Raw genomic sequence first — 20132 nt, 5'->3', positions numbered from 1 at the left:
TCTGGAGACATGAGCTGTTCTTCTCTCAGGTCTTCATGCATCGCCTCCCTCCACGAGGGTATCGACATTCCATGCACCTAGCAAGAGTCTTTTTTTCTTTATTGCTTCTTGACCACAGTAAGATAATCTGCCAGCTGTAGTAGTTGCTGTAGTAGCCTGGTGTTATGGGGCAGGCAGTGATTGGTGCACCTTGTCTAGTTCTCTCCCATAAAAAGGACTGAGAAGTGCTTTCCTAAAAAGGGCTGTTCAGTTGCCTAGGATGCTGCCAAACTTTTATGCTGTCTCAGGCATGGGTCTGACCATCCACTAGACCCAAACTTCCTATCGACAGGATTGTGGCTATAATTGCCAGTGGTCATCGCCATTTGTTGCTTCATGGCGGCCCCATGCCGCAAGATCTGGGTTAATGCTATAATGTTCAGGAGGAGGAGATTTGATAAAACGATGTTAATGGGATGAGATGTCTGAGAAAAACTCAGAAGGTGACAGCACAGTAATTGCTAAGGACTTCAGAATCTGATCTGAAAGGAGAACAAAAACCATTTATGCTATTAGAAGAAAAGCACTGTGGAGAATAAACAAAATAGACCATGCGAAGTACACAGTGACATTAATACTAAGTAATATTTGCATTTATTATTTGGGATTGGATAGGCTAAAATAGATTCTGAGACTGAAAATACAGTGAAACTTTTTGAACACGCTTTTCAAATAGTATCCCTCTGAGCCTCAAGATGTCTGGGTCTGGCCTGCAGCGGCCTTCGGACTTTGGATTGGGCTTCTGTGGACTTTGGATTGGGCCCTACTACCTCTGTTTCAGGAGGAACATTATGGTGCACTGGAAGGATCTGGAATGTAAATATACAGGAGTTAGGATAAAGGTGTTTCACTATATTCTAAATAATCAAATATTTCCTTTGATGATTGAAGCGTTAATATTTGTGAGTCATCTGAATGTCATAGCCCAGTGTTAATAAAAGATAACTGCACCTCCACTTAAAGTGATACAATTTCTGAAAGCACCTTATCAGGTGTGTGACATTTGGCAAAATCTTTAAAGCTTTTAGATAGACAAATGTTCTCCATCTCTTTTGGCTTATCTTATATTTACCCTATTAGGTATACAACTGAATTGCTGCTTCTTCAAAGCAAGGACTTCACAGCTGATTAGCAGTGTTCAGCTGGCTAAGCTTATTAAAGATGATGAATGCCTTCAAGTATGTGCGTTTTTTCCCCCTCATTGGTTCTGTTTCTTGTTTATTATGCTATCTTTTTATATTAAAAGAGATCTCCTGCAAAGCAGAGATCTTCATAATCAGTATCAAACATGATCAACACCTGTTACAGGAGTGCTGCAATAAATCACAACACACTAGCTTGTGGTCAGTTAAGAGACGGAAGAATGTCTGTGGACAACAGAAGTGGTGCTTTGTGTTAACTCAACGAGCCTATGGATCCTCCAAGATTCAGTTAAAAATCAGAAAAATGAGTATAGAAGGGGCTTCATATGTCTTCTCTCTCTGTCATTCTCTATGGCATTTGTGATGTTTACAAGTCAACATACAATTTTCCAAACAGCCAGTTCTAAAAATTCTGCTTGTGTTTGAAAAGTCCAACTATAATCTTTCTGCTTCAGACTTTTCACTCTCCGTTTGGAAAACAGGGGAGGGTTTTGGATGCTCTGTTAGGCACAGTAAGGACCCAGAAATGCAGTGCTGTCTAGTGGAGCGAGTATGAGTTGAGAACAAGGACCTTGTCTGAATTTTCCAACCCCGTGTCTTCCTTCAGCTCACTGTGTGAGTTGACTTAATCACTGACTTTAGTTTTTCCATCTATACAGTATGGAAAATGGTACTTACCAATCTAGTGCAACAGGATGAGAAATAATGCATATAACATATTTCCATTAGTAAAACATCTGATGTATATAATTAACCCAGTGCTAAAAAGAAAAACCTCTTTGTCTTAAGTAATAAAGCAGGCAGCTATACCTCTGAGTCACCCAGAACACGGAGAAAAAAAAATACATTTTTTTGCTCAGAATTAGTGTTTCAAATCTGGTGTTTCAAATTTAAGAAGTACATTTAAAATGTAAGTATTTTACATGGCAGAAGTATGGGCTGTTAAGAGGCTAAATACGCAGCATGACCAATGTATAAAACTGGTACATGAGTTAGTTCTGAGGTTGAAGTACGAATACATATAAAGGATATGTTAAAATGCAGTTTTAGCTATACAGCTATAGGCTCTTATGAGATCAGAAGTGTTGTGGTTTTTATCACGCTAGCCTTCAGTTGAACAGGTGTGAAGAGATTCATCCCAAGATGACTGACCTTCTCTAGTGCTAAGATCATACACGGTCTAACCTCCTGCCTGAGTTTAAACTCATAAATCTGTTTTGCTGAAAGTGCAGCCCACACAAAGGGCTCACGACAGCACCGCTTCCGCCTTGCCTGGCAGCTGCCCGGGGTTGCTGCAGCTATTGAAAGAGCTCACGGCTCCAGCCTCTGCTGGAGTAGCACCATGACTGAGAGCTGTCATGAGCCATTTAAATAGCATCCTGCTGCCTGAGCCACTGCCTGGAAATTCAGTGGCATGGGCAGCAGGATATAAATTGAAAGCAGCCAGATGCCATCTGCAAGCTGGATCAAAGTGTTAGGTGGGTGCATCTTGCCCAGCCCTGGATTAGAGTATACCCTGGAATGTGGAAGACTATGGTTCAACCCCCTTCCACCCCTCACCCCATCGCATGATGAAAAGTAGGGATTTCACACTGCTCAAGTGAGTGCCCTAACCACTTGTTTAGAGAATCATTTTCACTTGGTCTCTGGTCCAACTATTTAATTAATGATGGCACTTTCATATTTATTCACTTCCATCCATGGATCTCAGTGCCCTTTGCAAATATTAAGCCCCATAAGTGTTGGCGACTCAAGTGCTGTAATTCACAGGGTGCCCTATACCTCTGAAAGCCCGTTCCAGAAGGATCCAAAATCAGAGGCCATTTTTGAAAATGTCAGTATAAGTAAGTTGGTCACACAGTGATTTAGGGGCAAAACAGAATCTAGGAGTCTAGTGATTAGAAAAGGGGCCTGGTATTCCCAACAAACTCTCTTACTATATCTTATAGGTAAACCTGTCAAGGCCAAAGTTTTCCAATCCATATACTGATTTTGAGTGGCCAGTATGAGTCAATGTTATCAGTGGACAAGTATGTCGTAAATTGAGGCAGCCACTAAGGCCTGGCATGTTCAGAAGTGTTGACGGTAGAGTTTTGCTACTAGATATTTATAATGTTCCCAGACGCTGGATTTTTGGCCTTAATCATAGCATTATAACTATGATGCTAAAATAAGTGCCATCAGAGACCACTGAAGAAAAATTGAATGGGTTTTGCAGATTCATTGAGTACTCATTAGCATCAGTTTAAACATTCAGCTGTGATTAATTCCCCAGCATAATACTAGCTTAATTCTTAGAGTGCAAAGATAGCATCTATTTATTTTTAGCCATAATTTGACAACGACAACTGCAAGATTTATCTCCCTGCCAAAATCAGTTTACATATGAACCAAACGGGGCATTTGTGCTACCCAACCATATGAAAAATGAAAGTTGGCAAGTAATCTTTGTCCCTAGTTTCTTAACTTTCCTGACTCTATCAATCCATCTTGGAGGGGTAGCCCTCTGAGCTCAATCAGACCTCTCAAGCTAAGCAGGGTTAAGCCAGGTCAGTGCTGGGATGGGAGACAAAGGGCATATCTACACTGCAAACAGAAATATGGATGCAGAATATGAAAGCATACCTTAGCTAGCTTTGCTTACAATAGCAGTGAAACTGCAGCATCACATGGCCGTCACTCAAGTATGTAACCATGGTCCCAGGTTGGCTGGCACTTTGGCTCAATCAAAGCTTGCACGAGCAGGACTCCACATGGTGTTGCTGCCATTACACCTGCGTAAGAAAAAGCCAGGATGCTGCAGCAAGTGGTAGTGGTGATCCATTGGAAAGCGGTACCAAATAGAGAGCGTATTCTTCGTTTCCTGTGAGGAAGTATTACCTGCTGCGTTCTACCCAACTACCCAACTGGTAGCGTTGTGTCGGCGGCAGGTGATCAGATTCTGGTATGGAACTGGTTTCCTCAAAGCTGCGTGGGGACTACATTGATGGGAAGAACTGAAATGCCAGCAGGAAGTTCACTGCTCATGCTGCGGAGATGCATATTGACTATGCTCCATAGCACTAAGATCCCTGGAGAATCAGGCTGAATCTCCCATTAGTGCAGTGTACGATTTCCCCCACTTTTCAGTTCTATCCACGATTCTCTTCTCAACTTAATTCACATACACCCGTTTGGAACATAGGCCTCCTCCAGCTTCACGGGGAGTGGCGCTTTCCCGGTACACACACACCACAGGTAGCATGGCAGAACAAATTGGGTGGTGTGGGGAGGAGAAACAAGGAAACTTGAATCTTGGGTGTTTTCGCAGGACATCTGAGATGTGCTTCAATTAGCCTTGTTCCTACCTAGAAACCACTGTATGTAAAGCCCTTTGGGGGCTTTGAAAGATGCACATTAAAAGTGTGGGGTAGTCAAGGGAACGCCCTTACGTCAATACTTCACTTTGATTTCTGTCAGTCACCTCAGTCTGTGCTACCCTTAGCCTTGGGCCTGGTTGGACTAAGCCCATTGTCGCTGTAATGATGCATCTGCAATGGAAAAGAAAACAATACAGCTTCATTCTAACCCTTTGTCTCTCTCACCTATCACAGCACAGCACTTATCAGTCACCCCCGCCCAGTGAGCTATGAGCTGTACAGACACCTCAGCCTAGAGGTGAAAGTAAGGGCATGCACCCTGGTGCACAGCTTTAGCAAAAGCTGGCGAAGCTCTGGCAAAAGCCAGCAGGGAGCTATTGAAAGCTGGCAGGGATCCAGGTTGCAAAAGGACTGTACCTGCAAGAAATTTTAAATTACTTTCGCCGTGGCCTCAGCATTATATAAATTAGAAGCTCCTTGAGACTTCAAACCAAATACCTCCTGACAACGTAAATGTTCACTGAAATTAACGAGATGATTTGGGGGTTGCCAGTGATGAAACGAAAATCCCACCAATTAAAACATGCCAAACTGCGAGAGCGGTGAATTACGATCATCACAGAGGCAGACGCTACTTAAAACTTGTCTTCTCTTTCATCGATATAAAGGAGGGAGTCTTGAACCCCTGCTTTTGATAGCACAATTAATAATGATAATAATGAAAAAACCCTTCACACTTATTCAGTGCCTCTCTGTCCAAGCGTCTCAAAAAAAAAATCAAATCGCCTGCATTCTGTGAGCTTGATAAGCACATACCAACTTTACGCAGCACACTGCAACAGAGAGACACTGGGACACATCAAGTCACTTGCAAAGCTCGTTAGCAACCCAAGCATCCTGGCTGCCAGTCCTCAGCTTTAACCATTAGACAGTGCTACAATGTTACCTGCCCATCTACTGAAACCACACAAAGAACTTTACATGTACAAAGACCAACAAATTCAAAAATCAGGGTCTGAGTCCACATGTTTAGACACCTAAAAAACTGGCCTGATTTCACAGAAGTGCAGCGCATCCAGCAACTCCCATAGACTCACAGGAACTCAGCCCTTTTGTAAATCTCTCCCCTCCCCCAATGGTACTACAACAGTCCTAGCTAATCCCTTCAATGAGCATTTCTAGCTATCCTTGTGAACTGCTTCTACAATATTTTCCCATGGCTGGATGGTATGGCGTATACCTAGGTGGCTTGATTATGGAATCATTTTCTGAGGGTTTTAACCCCTTCCAAGCCCTCTTCTCCTACAGCTTTTTAAAAAATATACAAGGGAGAGAATAAGGCAGCCTGGGTACCCCTGACAAGAAGCAATGGGCTTAAACTGCAGCAAGGGAGGTTTAGGTTGGACATTAGGAAAAAATTCCTAACTGTCAGGGTGGTCAAACACTGGAATAAATTGCTCAGGGAGATTGTGGAATCTCCATCACTGGAGATATTTAAGAGTAGGTTGGATAGGCATCTATCAGGGATGATCTGGATGCTGCTTAGTCCTGCCGTGAGGGCAGGAGACTGGACTTGATGACCTCTTGAGGTCCCTTCTAGTAGTCTATGATCTCCATAGCTGCAGCTGTAAATCTCCTAGCCCAGGTCAACAGATTCAGGCCGGTGGGATCTGTGGTACGGCTCTAAAAATAGCCGCGTGGACATTTCTTTGAGACTGCAGCTCGGGCTGGATTTGGGGCTATGAAGTGGAGGGAAGGGGTGGGCTTTAGAGCTGTCTGTGAAGGCCTGTCTACACAGCTATATTGAAAGCCCTAGCACAAGTCTTTCTAGCCCAAGTCGTCAGCACAGCAGATGTACCCTTGGGGATTCCTAGGCTGCCCTTCTACGTACCATCCCCCTCTTCTGTGAGGAAGCAGCATCCAGGTGAATGACTTAAACCCTAATTGTGGGCAGTTTTGAGTGAAGCGTTTGCATGTGAGTCAAGACTAAAGCTCAGGCATTTAGGACCCTGGATCCTGGCTGGAGTCAGTCGATGAGATCAGAATCTCAGCTTTCATTTAAAAAAAAAAAAATCTAGTCTCCCCTGGCTGTGAAGAAAAGCTTGAAAAATGTGACATAAGTGTTACCAAGGTCTGCCTATCCCTGCATCCTGAAAAAACAGCTCTGAGAAGCGTGACTCACCCTGTATCTTAACTCTGACACTTACTTCTCTAGGGAAGTGGGGGAGGAGTTCCCAACAATGCCATCCCAGCATAGGACTCTGTGTATGTGAAGAGTGATAGGGCATGGGGCGGGGGGACATGTTTCAGCTCAGAGTGTCCTTCACCCACGGCATCCTCTGCACAGGTGGGCAGGGACCAAGTCTGCCCTCTTCCAGAATAGACCCAAGTCTACCAGAAGATGATAAAGGGTCCAAGGAGGAAGGAAGGACAAACCTGCTAAAAAATTATAAACTGCAAGTCACCCAGCACCCAGCTCTTCTGTGGATGCCCTTGCTACTGCCAAGTCAAAAAGCAAGTGGATTTTGGGGTGGGTTATGGCCATAGCGCAGGAGTGAAGCTTTGGGGAGCTTCACATGCCGTTCTGCCAGGGCCTCATATTGCGTTGCGTGTGTGCACAATGTCATTAGAAACAACAGCGAGTCCTGTGGTACCTTAGAGACCCAACACATTTTTTTATATATAGGTATCATGAGCTTTCATGGACAAAACCCACTCTCAGATGAACTTGAGCACAGAAAAAAAGAGAGGACCCTCAGAATATATAATAGAATAAGAAGAGAGAGTGGAAAAAAACTCCTGTCAATCGTAGTGCCAGTGCTAATGAGGCTGAGTGGGCTGGAAGTGCTTTTGAGGTCAGTGAGGTGTTGACTGTAAGGAAACCTTACTTTATAATGGGCCATCAAATTCAAGTCTTCATTCGATCCCAGGGAAACAGTGTCAAATTTGTATGTGAAGGTCAATTCTGCACACTTTCTCCCTCTGAAGTTGGCTTGTGAAATTTCTTAGTAGAAGAATGGCTACTTTTAAATCCATGATTGAGGGACCAGGCAGGTTAAAATGTTCCCCTACAGTTTCATGTATGTTACCTTTTCTGATATCTGACTTGTGTCCATTTATCCTTGTCAGAGGCTGTCCAATATGGCCAATATACATGGCAGGGGGCATTGCTGGCACTTGATAGCGTAGATCACAGTAGAGGATGTGCAGTCTTACGAGTCCTTGCTGTTGTGGCTTGTGTGGTTAGGTCCTGTGATAGTGTCGCTTGGATAAATGTGCAGACAGAGTTGGCAGTGGGTTTTATTGTAGGGGTAGTTCCTGGATGAGTGTATCTGAGTTGTGTTGTGAGGCTGCTGAAAAGAATTTGCTTCAGGTTAGGGGGTTGTCTGTAGGCAAGGATTGGCCTGTCTCCCAAGGCCATGAGAATAAGGGATTGGTTTCCAGGATCATTTTCCAGGGTATAGATTGTCAATGATGTGCTGAAGGGGTTTAAGCTGGGAGCTGTAGGTGATGACTAGTCTGTTATTTTCCTTGTTGAGCCCATCTTGATGAAACAGATTCCTAGGTATTCATCTGGCTCTGTCAATCTGTTTCTTCACTTAGCCAGGTGAGTATCTAAATTTTAAGAATGCCTGATAGAGACCTTGTGTTTGTCTCTGTCTATGTGATTGGAGCAAATCCGGTTGTATCTTACAGTCTGCCTGTCAACAATCAATCTGGTAATGTGTCCTGGATGAAAGCTAGAGGCACGTAGGTAAGAATAGCGGTCAGTAGGCTTCCGGCATAAAGATGGCGTTAATGTGGCCATCATTTAATTGTACGGTACTGTCAGGAAAGTGGATCTCTTGTCATCAGAGGAATTCCAAGGATTTACACTGTCATGAGCAATCACAACCCCTAGGAAAACTCCCAGAAGGATACTGATGGAGAAGCCATCATGTCTCACCCTGAATGTCCTCAGTGCAAGCATAAAGCTTTTGACCTACTTATTTTGCTTCAGAGGACAGGAACAAACTCATACATGCTTTCTACGTGTGTTAACTTGTTGGTGGATTTGTCAGTATTCTTGCTCAAGTTACCCAGGATTGTTTTTCATATCAGACTAGCTCGCCGACATTTTGCCAGCAATTTCAGGATGGGTTTATTTTGGCCATTAGCAGAGCTGAGCAAATAATTTATAATATAAAATTAATGTCTCTTATGACTTGCCCACAAATCGGTTTGATGTTTTCTCCTATTTACTCATTTTTCTAAGTTACTCAATTATTTCTGTAAAAAATACATCTATGTCTGTAGACTGGTCATGCATAAGCTGATTGTTACGAGCATTCATTATTCAATGCCTGTCAGTCACTTTGATTAAACATACAAGTCACATTTCTATTCTCTGAACATAACTCTAGAAAGTAGGTTCCAGTGCATATGTTCATGTTCACAAATACAAAGTTTCCTCTCTGTGCATACTCTCTAAAAAATGTAACCCCATGTCTGTGAGCATTTATGCCATTAAACTCAATTTAATGTGAAAATGGATCCATTTTTGAGCCAAAGAGAAGGTGATATTTACAAAAATGGGTGAAACTTTGAGGAAAATGAGGTCAAAGTTTAAGGAAAGGTGGCTATGCCAAAAACAATCAAGAAGTCATATTTCTACATATTCTTTAAGCATCTGGCCTTCACCACTATCAGATTCAAGATAAAAGGCCACAGCAATCTGGTCAGACGCCTTCATCAGAAACTTTGGTAAGTGTATTCTGTCTTCTTCCGGTCCATTCCATTTCAAATTTCACTTAACATTTGTGCTCCCCTTTTATGCGGTGACATTCCACCCTAGTAGAGGCATCATTTTCATTTTGGATGAAATTATATCGCTACAAGATATAAATACAGATATGTGGATATATAGTTTGTAAAGTCCTTTGAGATCCTTCAAGATTCCAAGATACATAAATGGAGGATACAATTATATAATTATTATTTTGTTCTAGCCCAGCCACAATAAATTATATATTATAGTTTAATAAACAGAGGATGTTCCTTGGAGAGGAAGGCTAGTAATGTTTACACCTTTTAGCCAAAAATTGATCAGTATTATTTTTAGTAGTTGTTTTTAATTCATCAGTTGTACAGAATTTAAGTATAAATGTAATTTCTATGCAAGCTGAGCCTTAATTTATAGCAATTTAAAAGTTGAATACATCCTTTTAAGTAGATTACTTGCAAGATGGCACCTGCAAAAAGTTTCCCCAAAGGTCAGCTTACTAACCAATGTAAATGAGCTAACTCACTCAAATTATTGCACTAGGATTTCTAGTGCATAATTAAGTTTTAAGAAGATTGTTCAAGTTGTTGACTGGGGATATGCAATGGACCCAGTTTTCTCTGCATGATAGCCAGAGTAGTTGTTACTTAGGGCACGTCTACACTGCAGGGCAGAAGTTGAATTAAGATACGTAACTTCAGCTATGTCAATTGCGTAGTTGAAGTCGAAACAGCTTAATTCGTTTTTTGGCTCTGCCTATACAGCAGGAAATCGAAGGAAGAGCACTCTTCTTTCGACTTCCCTTAGTCCTCATGAAATGAGGGTTTCAGGAGTTAGAGTAAGAAGTCCTCCAGCTCATCATTATTTCAAAATAAAGGCTTGCTGTGTAGACACACATAACGATATTTTGAAATAGCGTCAGTTATTCCAAAATAACGCTGCTGTGTAGATGTGTCCTTACTTCCTCCTGGTAGAATTTCATTAATACTCATGCTTAAGGTTATAGGTCAATGGCCTAATCCTACAAGATGCTGAGCACCCCCTAAAAGATTCTGTGAGCTATACACTCCCAGCTAACTCTGAAGGGGCTGAGGATGCTCTGTCATCTGCAGGATTATGCACTTATCCTCGGGAAAGGTAGGATTTCTTCCCACGGAATCATTTCTGGATTCTTTCCATTTTAAAACTCTCTCAGACAACAAACTTACTGCCCTTTGTAACTGGCCCAGTTGCCATTAATATATATGGTGCAAAATAGCTGCAAAAATATGACTAGATGAGCTGACTGGACACGAGATGTCGGTGGATATGAAACAAAGGTTTACAGTTCCCCTGGGCTTGAAGTTACATATTTCTATAGCTCCAGTAAATCAAATCCTTCAGCCCTGTCACCACACTTAGTATGAATTATTTTGGAGCTTGGAAACTAATTAAGAAAACAGAATCAGGATTCCCGGGTCCTATTTCTTACTTTGTCACAATTTTAGGCCCTAATTCATCAAGGGTCTCCCTGAAAGCAAGCCCATGCATCTGTGCAGAACCCCAGTCAAAACAGCTGTAGAGCCACAGAGATTTCCTTAAGGGACGAGGCCCTTACTCTGTGACCTTTAGTCATCCTAAGAAGTGCACAACCATATTAAAGTGACTGTCTACACAGCACCCTAAACTCGAAATAAGATACACAATTTGTGCTACACACATTGTTCATCTTGTTTCAAAACTATTCTGAAATAGCTTATTTTGAAATTTGGCGAATCAACACAGCGCCAAATTTCAAAAGAATGCACTATTCCAAGCCAACCCTCATGCCTCATGCAACGAGGTTTACCGGGGTAGTGAAATAGCGCCCCTGTTATTTCAAAAAATATTCTGAAATAATGGGCGTCTTGTGTAGACATGGGGTAGCTATTTTGGGATACCTCCGGTATCTCAAAATAGCCACGCAGTGTAGACGTACCCATAGAGAATTCAGCAACAAGATGTGTTTGTTTTCTCCATAGAATGAAAATATGAGATGCAACAGCCTGGTTGGGCAGAATTGTGAAGTCATCTAGAAAGTCTCCACTGGTGATGAGTCAGCATCATGCGGAACTACATAAATCAGAGAACTCTCCAGGAATCTTGGAAGGGAGCTGAATGAGAAGAAAGTTGCAGTGATTTTCTCGGTGATCCTTCTGGTCCAAGTGAGAGAGAGTAGAAAATACGGGAGGGTTAATAGTTAGTTGCATGACTGGTGTGAAGTTGGAGGTTTAGATATTGTGGAACACTGAGTCACATTCCAATGGAAGAGGGATCTGTATCAATAGGATAGCCTGCATCTCACAGATGGGAGGAGTTAATCTTATTTGGAGAGTAACTGCATTGGCCAGGAGGACATTAAACTAACAAAAGATATGAAAGGTGGTAAGAAGACAAATTGAGTGCAATCTCAAACTCAGTATGTCACAACAAACTCAAGTGATGTGGCAAAGAATATGACAAAAAGAAATGTTAGTATTTTATATCAAGGGTAGGCATCTGTGTAACCAAGAGGAATTGAAAATTCTCACCGATCAAAAAAAATTAGATACAACTGGCACTACTGAAACCTGCCAGTATAATTTATGAAGGGATGTGATATATCTAGTTATAACCTGTTCAGATAAGTTAGGGTGGTTATCAAGTTTGGGAGGTGGCGTGCTATATTAAAAGAAGGACCATAAGTGATTTAAAAAATTAATCGCACTCAAACAATAAAGAATACCATTTATTTAAAATTTCTGGATATTTTCTACTTTTCAGATATACTGATTTAACACAAAACACAAAGTGTATAGAGCTTGCTTTATATTTATTTTTTATTACAAATATGTGCACTGTGACATACAAAAGAAATAATACTTTTTCAATTTACATAATACAGCTATTGTAGTGAAATCTACATCTAACTCAGATCTGTCATGAAAGTTGAATTTATAAATGTAGAAATATATACAAAAATAACTGCTTTCAAAAATAAACAAACGTAAAACTTAAGTGACCACAAATCCACTCAGTCCTACCTTTTGTTTAGCCAATCACACAAACAGACAAGTTTGGTTACAATTTGTAGGAGATAATGCCGCCCACTTCTTGTTTACAGTGTCCATACCTCATCCCTCTCAGATTTTGAAAGGAGTTCAGATTCTTAAACCTTGGGTCAAGTGCTGTAGTTATTTTTAGAAATCTCACATTGTTCCTGTGATGAATACTACCCTTTTTCTGGACATTCCAGCCATTCAGTTAACTAAGGGTACGTCTAGACTACAGGGTTTTGTCGACAGAAGTTTTGTCGACAGATACTGTCGACAAAGAGCGTCTACACTACATTCAGTTCTGTCGACAAAGCAAGCTGCTTTGTCGACATGGCAGTGTAGACGCAAGGACAGTTTACATGAAATAACACCTGTCGACAGAACTCTGTCGACAGAAGGCGTTATGCCTCGTAAAATGAGGTTTACCAGCGTCGACAAAACTGCTGAGTTCTGTCGATGTTATGTGAGTTGACGTTCTGTCGACGTTATGTCAGGAAGTGAGTTGGCAGCAGCCAGGAGAGACAAAGGAAACTGTGTATGGCCTTTTGAATGGGAAGCAGTAGCCCTTCCTGTTCCTGTTGTGTGGTCAAAACAGAGCCTGGGAGGACATGAAAGGAGCCAGGGAGTAAGGCATGGAGAATCTAGTGACATCAATGTCTAAGGAAGGCCTAAATCTTGAAACTACAGATATGTGAGTAGAACTGGGATTGTTTAGTCAAACATGATCAGGTTTTTTTCTTTATTTTGGGGTTTGTTGGACTTTTCTGTGCTGAGCACATGTAATTATCTCCTTACACTGTCACTTTCCAAACTGAATCCCAGGAAAATAATTCTCTGTATTTTTTTAATCCTCCCACCTCCCCAGTTGTTTCAGAATACCTAGCATCCAAGCAATGTTTCACCAAGCGGGGTCTCTCTTTTTTGTTCTTGTTAATGAAATCACCCTTTTAAGATCATTATCTGATTCCTGTGTCCTAGAAAGTGGGAGGTTCGGTGTGCACTTGCCCAAGACTGAAAAGCCAAACTACTAAGAGAAAGTAAAGTTTCACACTCTCTTGTTAAAGGGTTAAAAGTGCTTGAGGATACCTCAAAAGAAGGAATTCCCATGTGTGCTTTCCTGGGTTTTCATATTTGGGTGGTGGCAACAATACCAGTCCAAAGCCCAGGAATCTGTGACTTTGGGGAAGCATATCTTCTGGAATGATGGGTGAAATATGAAGGGGGCATGTGAATGTTTTCAGCATATCTGGCATGTAAAGACCTTGCAATGCTGACTATAAACGTGCCATGCAAATGGCTGTTCTTACTTTCAGGTGACATTGTAAGTAAGAAGCAAGTTGTAAACAAACTTATTTGTCTTAGCAATTTACTGAACAGGAAGTGGGATTGAGTGGACTTGTAGGCTCTAAAGTTTTACATTGTTTTCTTTTTGAGTGCAGTTATGTAACAAAATATCTACATTTGCAAGTTACACTTTCACAACAGAGATACTACAGAACTTGTTTGAAATACAATGAAAAAAACAATTTCTTTGTTTATCGTTTTTACAGTGCAAATATTTGTAATAAAAATATAAAGTGAGCACTGTGCACTTTATATTTTGTGTTGTAATAGAAATCAATATATTTGAAAAAGTAGAAAAGCCTCCAAAATATGTACTAAATTTTGATTAGCTTTCTATTATTTAAGAATGTGATTGCTATCAATTTTTTAAAATGTGATTTTTTTAAAATTAATCGAATGAGGTAAGTAATTAAAAATACATTTGTTTTCGTTAATGATCATTCAAAACCATGGGATCTTGAATGCATCTGGATCAATGTGCAATTAACTAAAGCCCAGGAAGGGTCCTGGGGGGGCCTCTATTAAAGACCATTTGCAACAAACTCAAGAACAGGGTGAGATGAGTTTCTCCTTAAGCACACATCTACAGGCTTCCTCCGACTTGCAACGCGATCGGTTATTGGGATAGCATTGCAAGTCGGGGGTGTCGTATCTCGAGCCCGCATTTACGACAGGTGTTGTGAGCCCTCGTAAACGCGGAGCCGAGGACATAAGTTGGGGGATTTTGGCCCCTTCCGCACTTACAGAAAAGGTCGTAAGTGCAGGGGACTATAAATCAGGCCGTCGTAAAGCAGGGGCCTCCTGTATAATACATAAAAGAAAAAATGTATTAAGGGGGACTTGAGTGTGGGAGATGCAGTTTGAAGATCCCATCAAGACAGAAATCTAAGACATCGTTAGAGTTTCTAAAAATTACAGATGATAATTTTCTGACACAAAATATACTACCCCCAAGATGAGGTCACTATTTTTGACTCATGATGACGGATGAAGATGAATTAATTACCGGACTGGAAGCAGGTGGTTTCCTAAGAGCCATTGATCATGACCTGATTAGACTCAATATGGGCAAATAGAGTACAGTCTCAACCAGAAATAGATATATCTATTTATATCTATATCTATTTATCTACGTGCCTAACGTAGTGAATACAAGCAGAGAGAGGGTAAGTTTAGAAGATAGGATACACAAAGAACAAGTTAAAAATCACTTAGGAAAGTTAGATGTCAGCAAGTCACCAGGTCCTGATGAAATGCATCCCAGGATACTCAAGGAGCTGATAGAGGAGGTATCTCAGCCTTTAGCTATGATCTTTGAAAAATCATGGAAGACAGGGGAGATTCCAGAAGACTGGAAAAGGGCAAATATTGTGCCCATCTATAAAAAGGGGAATAAGAACAACCCAGGAAGCTATAGACTGGTCAGTTTAACGTCTGTCCCAGGGAAGATAATTGAGCAGGTAATTAAGGAAATCATATGCAAACACTTGGAAGGTAATAAAGTGATAGGGAATAGCCAGCATGGGTTTGTGAAGAACAAGTCATGCCAAACTAATCTGATAGCTTTCTTTGATAGGATAACGAGCCTTGTGGATAAGGGAGAAGCGGTGGATGTTATATACCTAGACTTTAGTAAGGCATTTGATACGGTCTCGCATGATATTCTTATTGATAAACTAGGCAAATATAACTTAGATAGGGCCACGATAAGGTGGGTGCATAATTGGCTGGATAACCGTAGTCAGAGAGTTGTTGTTAACGGTGCTAAATCCTGCTGGAAAGGGATAACAAGTGGAGTTCCGCAAGGGTCTGTTTTGGGACCCATACTGTTCAATATCTTCATCAATGATGTAGATATTGGGATAGAGAGTACGCTTATTAAGTTTGCAGATGATACCAAACTGGGTGGAGTTGCAACTTCTTTGGAGGATAGGGACATAATTCAAAATGACCTTAGCAAGTTAGAGAAATGGTCAGAGGTAAACAGGATGAAGTTTAATAAAGAGAAATGCAAAGTGCTCCACTTAGGAAGGAACAATCAGTTCCATACATACAAGATGGGAAGCGACTGTCTAGGAAGGAGCATGGCAGAAAGGGATCTAGGGGTCATAGTGGACCACAAGTTGAATATGAGTCAACAGTGTGATGCTGTTGCAAAAAAAGCAAATATGATTCTAGGTTGTATCAACAGGTGTGTTGTAAGCAAAACTCGTGAAGTCATTCTGCCGCTCTACTCTGCACTAGTTAGGCCTCAGCTGGAGTACTGTGTCCAGTTCTGGGCGCCACATTTCAAGAAAGATGTGGAGAAATTGGAAAGGGTACAGAGAAGAGCGACAAGAATGATTAAAGGTCTAGAGAACATGACCTATGAAGCCAGGCTTCATGAACTGGGCTTGTTTAGTTTGGAAAAAAGAAGATTAAGGGGGGACATGAGAGCGGTTTTCAAATACAGGCAGTCCCCGACTTACGCGGATCCGACTTACGTCGGATCCGCACTTACGAACGGGGCTCTCTCGCCCCGGAAGTCGGGGCGAGAAAGCCCCGTTCATAAGCTGCTCCAGTGCCCCTGGTCTGCTGGAGACCGTCCCCAGCAGACCACAGGCACCCAGACTGGAGCGGCAGCAGCGGCGGTTCCCCGCGCCTCTGAGACTTTGCTCTGGCAAAGCCTCAGAGGCGCGGGACCCCCCCGCGGCTGCGGCTTCAGTCCGGGAGCCTGTGGTCTGCTGGGGACGGTCCCCAGCAGACCACAGGCACCCGGATTGAAGCGGCAGCAGCGGCGGTTCCCCGCGCCTCTGAGGCTTTGCCAGAGCAAAGCCTCAGAGGTGCGGCACCCCGCTGCCGCTGCGGCTCTGCTCCCCGTGTCCCTGGTCTGCTGGGGTGGGGGGGCGCAGCTAGTGTGCTCCCCCCCCTCCCCCAGCAGACCAGGCTTTTGTTTTGGACTCTGGGGCAGAGCAGCTGGGGCGCTGCCGATTGGTCCTGCAGCGCCCGCTCTGGGCACTACTGGACCAACCCGGCAGCACCCCAGCTGCTCTGCCCCAGGTCCTGATTCAGCCGCTGCTGGTCAGTTTCAGCAGCCGCTGAATCAGGACGCCTGGGGCAGAGCAGATGGGGTGCTGCTGGGTTGGTCCAGTAGCACCAGGAGCGGCGCTACTGGAGCAACCCAGCAGCACCCCAGCTGCTCTGCCCCAGGCGTCCCCAAGTCAGCTTCTGCTGAAACTGACCAGCGCTGACTACAGGAAGCCCCAGGCAGAGTTGCTCTGCCCCGGGCTTCCTGGAATCAGCTGCTGATCAGTTTCAGCAGCAGCTGACTTGGGGACGCCTGGGGTTCTTAAGTTGATTCTGTATGTAAGTCAGAACTGGCGGTCAGTTTCAGCAGTGTCTGAATCTGGACGCCAGTTCCGACTTACATACAGATTCAACTTAAGAACAAACCTACAGTCCCTATCTTGTACGTAACCCGGGGACTGCCTGTATCTAAAAGGGTGTCACAAGGAGGAAGGAGAAAATTTGTTCCTCTTGGTTTCTGAGGACAGGACAAGGAGTAATGGGCTTAAAGTGCAGCAAGGGAGGTTTAGATTGGACATTAGGAAAAAATTCCTGTCAGGGTGATCAAATATTGGAATAAATTGCCAAGGGAGGTGGTGGAATCTCCCTCTCTGGAGATATTTAAGAACAGGTTAGATAGACATCTGTCAGGGATGGTGTAGACGGAGCTTGGTCTTGCCTTGAGGGCGGGAGGCTGGACTCGATGACCTCTCGAGGTCCCTTCCAGTCCTATGATTCTGTGATTCTATATCTATATCTCTCTCTCACACACACACACACACACACACACACACACACACACACACACACACAGATTCTAAAGAGCTAATTTCCCAAAGCTATATAAAATTATAAGTGACACTGAAGGGGATGAAACAAAACAAATTACTGTATACAGAAAAAAGTGAATGAAAATGAAAGTTCTTTAAGAACGGATAGTGACCAAAATGCCACAATCAAGGACGAGGACACCTTTAGTTAAAAGTCCATCCTAGTTCAGTGGGAAAATGATAGCAGCAGTTAGAAATGAAAAAAGTGCTATACAAAAATTGGGAAAATGGAAAATAGAACAGAATCATAGAATACTAGAACTGGAAAGGACCTCAAGAGGTCATCAGTTCCAGTTTCCTGCCCGCACAGCAGGACAAAGCACCATCTAGATCAGCCCTGATAGATGTCTACCTAACTAGAAGTGACCGGTTGTGGAAAACTGATAACTGATATATCAGGGAATAATCCATGGCTGACAGGGATAAGGTCAATAAGAAGGCATTTTTAAGTATATCAAGAAGAGAAAAAGTGCTAGCAATGATAAAGGCCCATTACTAGGGGAGATGGTAGAATTGTAAACAATGATGCAGAAAAGGCAGAAGAATTCAATAAATATTTCTGTTCTGTATTTGGAAAGGAGGAGGAGGATGGACCTGAATCACATAAAGATGGAGAAGTACTTTCCAGTCCATGAGTAACCAAGAAGGATGTTAAACAACATCTACTAAGGACAAACATTTCTAAATCAGTTGGCCAGCATCCAAGAATACTTAAAGAGTGCTTGGGCCTGGTAGTGTTTCTTTTCAATAAGTCCTAGAATACCACACAAATTCCAAAAGATTGACAGAATACTAATGTGCCAATATTCAAAAGGGACAATCAGAATGCCCTGTGTACCTATAGAGCAGTTAGCCAGACATCAATCTCAGAGAAAATAATGGAAAATGTGACGCGGGACTCAATAAAGAATAGGAATGTAATTAATGCCAGTTAGCCCAGTTGTATGGAAAAATAGGGTCTTGTCAAATAAATCTGATTTCATTCTTTGAGGAGATTACAAGTTGGGGTGATAAAGGCAACTGAATAGACGTAATATACTTAGCTGTGGTAAGGTATTTGACTTAGCATTTGACATGGTACTGTGATTTAGAAAACAGCACTAAACAAGATCAATAAAGCACATAGTAAGTGGACTACGTTGTCAATGAGTCATGTGCATTTTTCTAATTTGAATATGCCTGGCTTTAACTTTTAGCCATTGATTCTTATTATGTTTTTCTCTATTAGAGTCATGCTCAGGTAGGAATTTTTAAGCAAGCCACAGAGAAACAACAGGAATATCCTTTAAAAAAACAACACTTTTTTCCTGGAATTCAAACAGAGTATCTATTCTAGCAACTAGGTATGTGGATGTTTAACTGGTTAACCAATAAGCCTCACCCTTAAGGTTACTGGTTAAGGTTAACCGGTGGGGACTGGAGCAGCTCTCTTCCTGCCATGGGCAGAGGGCTGCTCCAGCCCTGTGGGGTGCCCACTGAAGATAAGGCTCATCAAGACATTGTGAGGCGGGGGATGGAGAGCATTGAGTGGGCAGAGTGGGGAAAGCCCCCCAACCCCAACTGGAGCAGGATAAAAACAGTCTGATGGGCTAGACGCAGCCCTCAGACTACAGTTTGCCCACCCCAGATCTAAGAAGACTGTCTCTCACTCCATGGTAAAACTGTTATAGTACTCCCAGAACTCACATTTGTTACTGGCTTGGTGAAATCTAATTATAGAGCACCCCACCAGTTTGGGATATCTGCCCTGTTTTGGAAAGTCTGCCTTGAGGTCATGAGCCTCTCCAGATAGCGTGACACCATCCTCAAGCCACTGACCACACAACCAAGTTCCTTCAGAAACTCCACAACATTAACAGCCTCGCTTAGAACACCACCCTTTCCACTATAGAGATCCCTATATATATATATATCAGTATCCATCACCAACATATCATTGATGCCTGCCTCAAATATCTACAAATATGGACAATGTTCTGAGATCCTCCCCAAACACGTCACCAGACTCATCCATTTCATCCCCACCCAAAATACCTTTACATTTAACAACACACACTTTGCCCAAACCATAGGAACTGCCATGATTAGTGTGATGGCTCCCAGATATGCCAACCACGTCACGGTCCGTCATGAAGAAGAATTTCTGGACAAATGCACCATGAAACCAATGAAATACCTTAGATACAACCGATGATATTTTCATTATCTGGATGGACAACCTAAACTCCCTCATAGATTTCCATCACAACTTCAGCAACCACCACCGTCCATTAAATGCTCTCTAGAACATTTCCACACCAGCATCAACATCCTGGACACCACAATCAACTTCAGCAATGAAATCCTACATACAACTATATCAAAGAAATTCTCGGATCCCCATAACTACCTTCACAGATCCAGTAACCACCCCAAACACACCAGGAAATTCTGGTATCTGTAGTGAGGCACTCAGCTACCACAGTGTGCGCTCAGAGAAAAGAGCCCACCTTAACACATTTAAACAAACAAGGACACTCCAGCTGAGAAGTAGATTGTAATCTGCTTCAATACAGGAA

General features: G+C 42.5%; 1 long non-coding RNA gene across 1 annotated transcript in view; it reads right to left on the bottom strand.

Moving 5' to 3' along the window:
- Positions 1–646: 646 nt before the first annotated feature.
- Positions 647–20132, bottom strand: part of LOC142830280 (uncharacterized) — a 66853-nt gene continuing 47367 nt past the window's right edge. The window contains exons 2-3 of the long non-coding RNA XR_012905428.1: positions 3807–3955; positions 647–848 (exon numbers count right to left, since the gene is read on the bottom strand). This is a non-coding gene — a long non-coding RNA (uncharacterized LOC142830280). The remainder of the gene's footprint in view (positions 849–3806; positions 3956–20132) is intronic.

This window comes from Pelodiscus sinensis, chromosome 7 (genome assembly GCF_049634645.1).
Source record: "Pelodiscus sinensis isolate JC-2024 chromosome 7, ASM4963464v1, whole genome shotgun sequence".
Classification (NCBI taxonomy): domain Eukaryota; kingdom Metazoa; phylum Chordata; order Testudines; family Trionychidae; genus Pelodiscus; species Pelodiscus sinensis.
The sequence above is the reverse complement of the archived record's forward strand: the minus strand, read 5'-3'. Positions and strand labels throughout refer to the sequence as shown.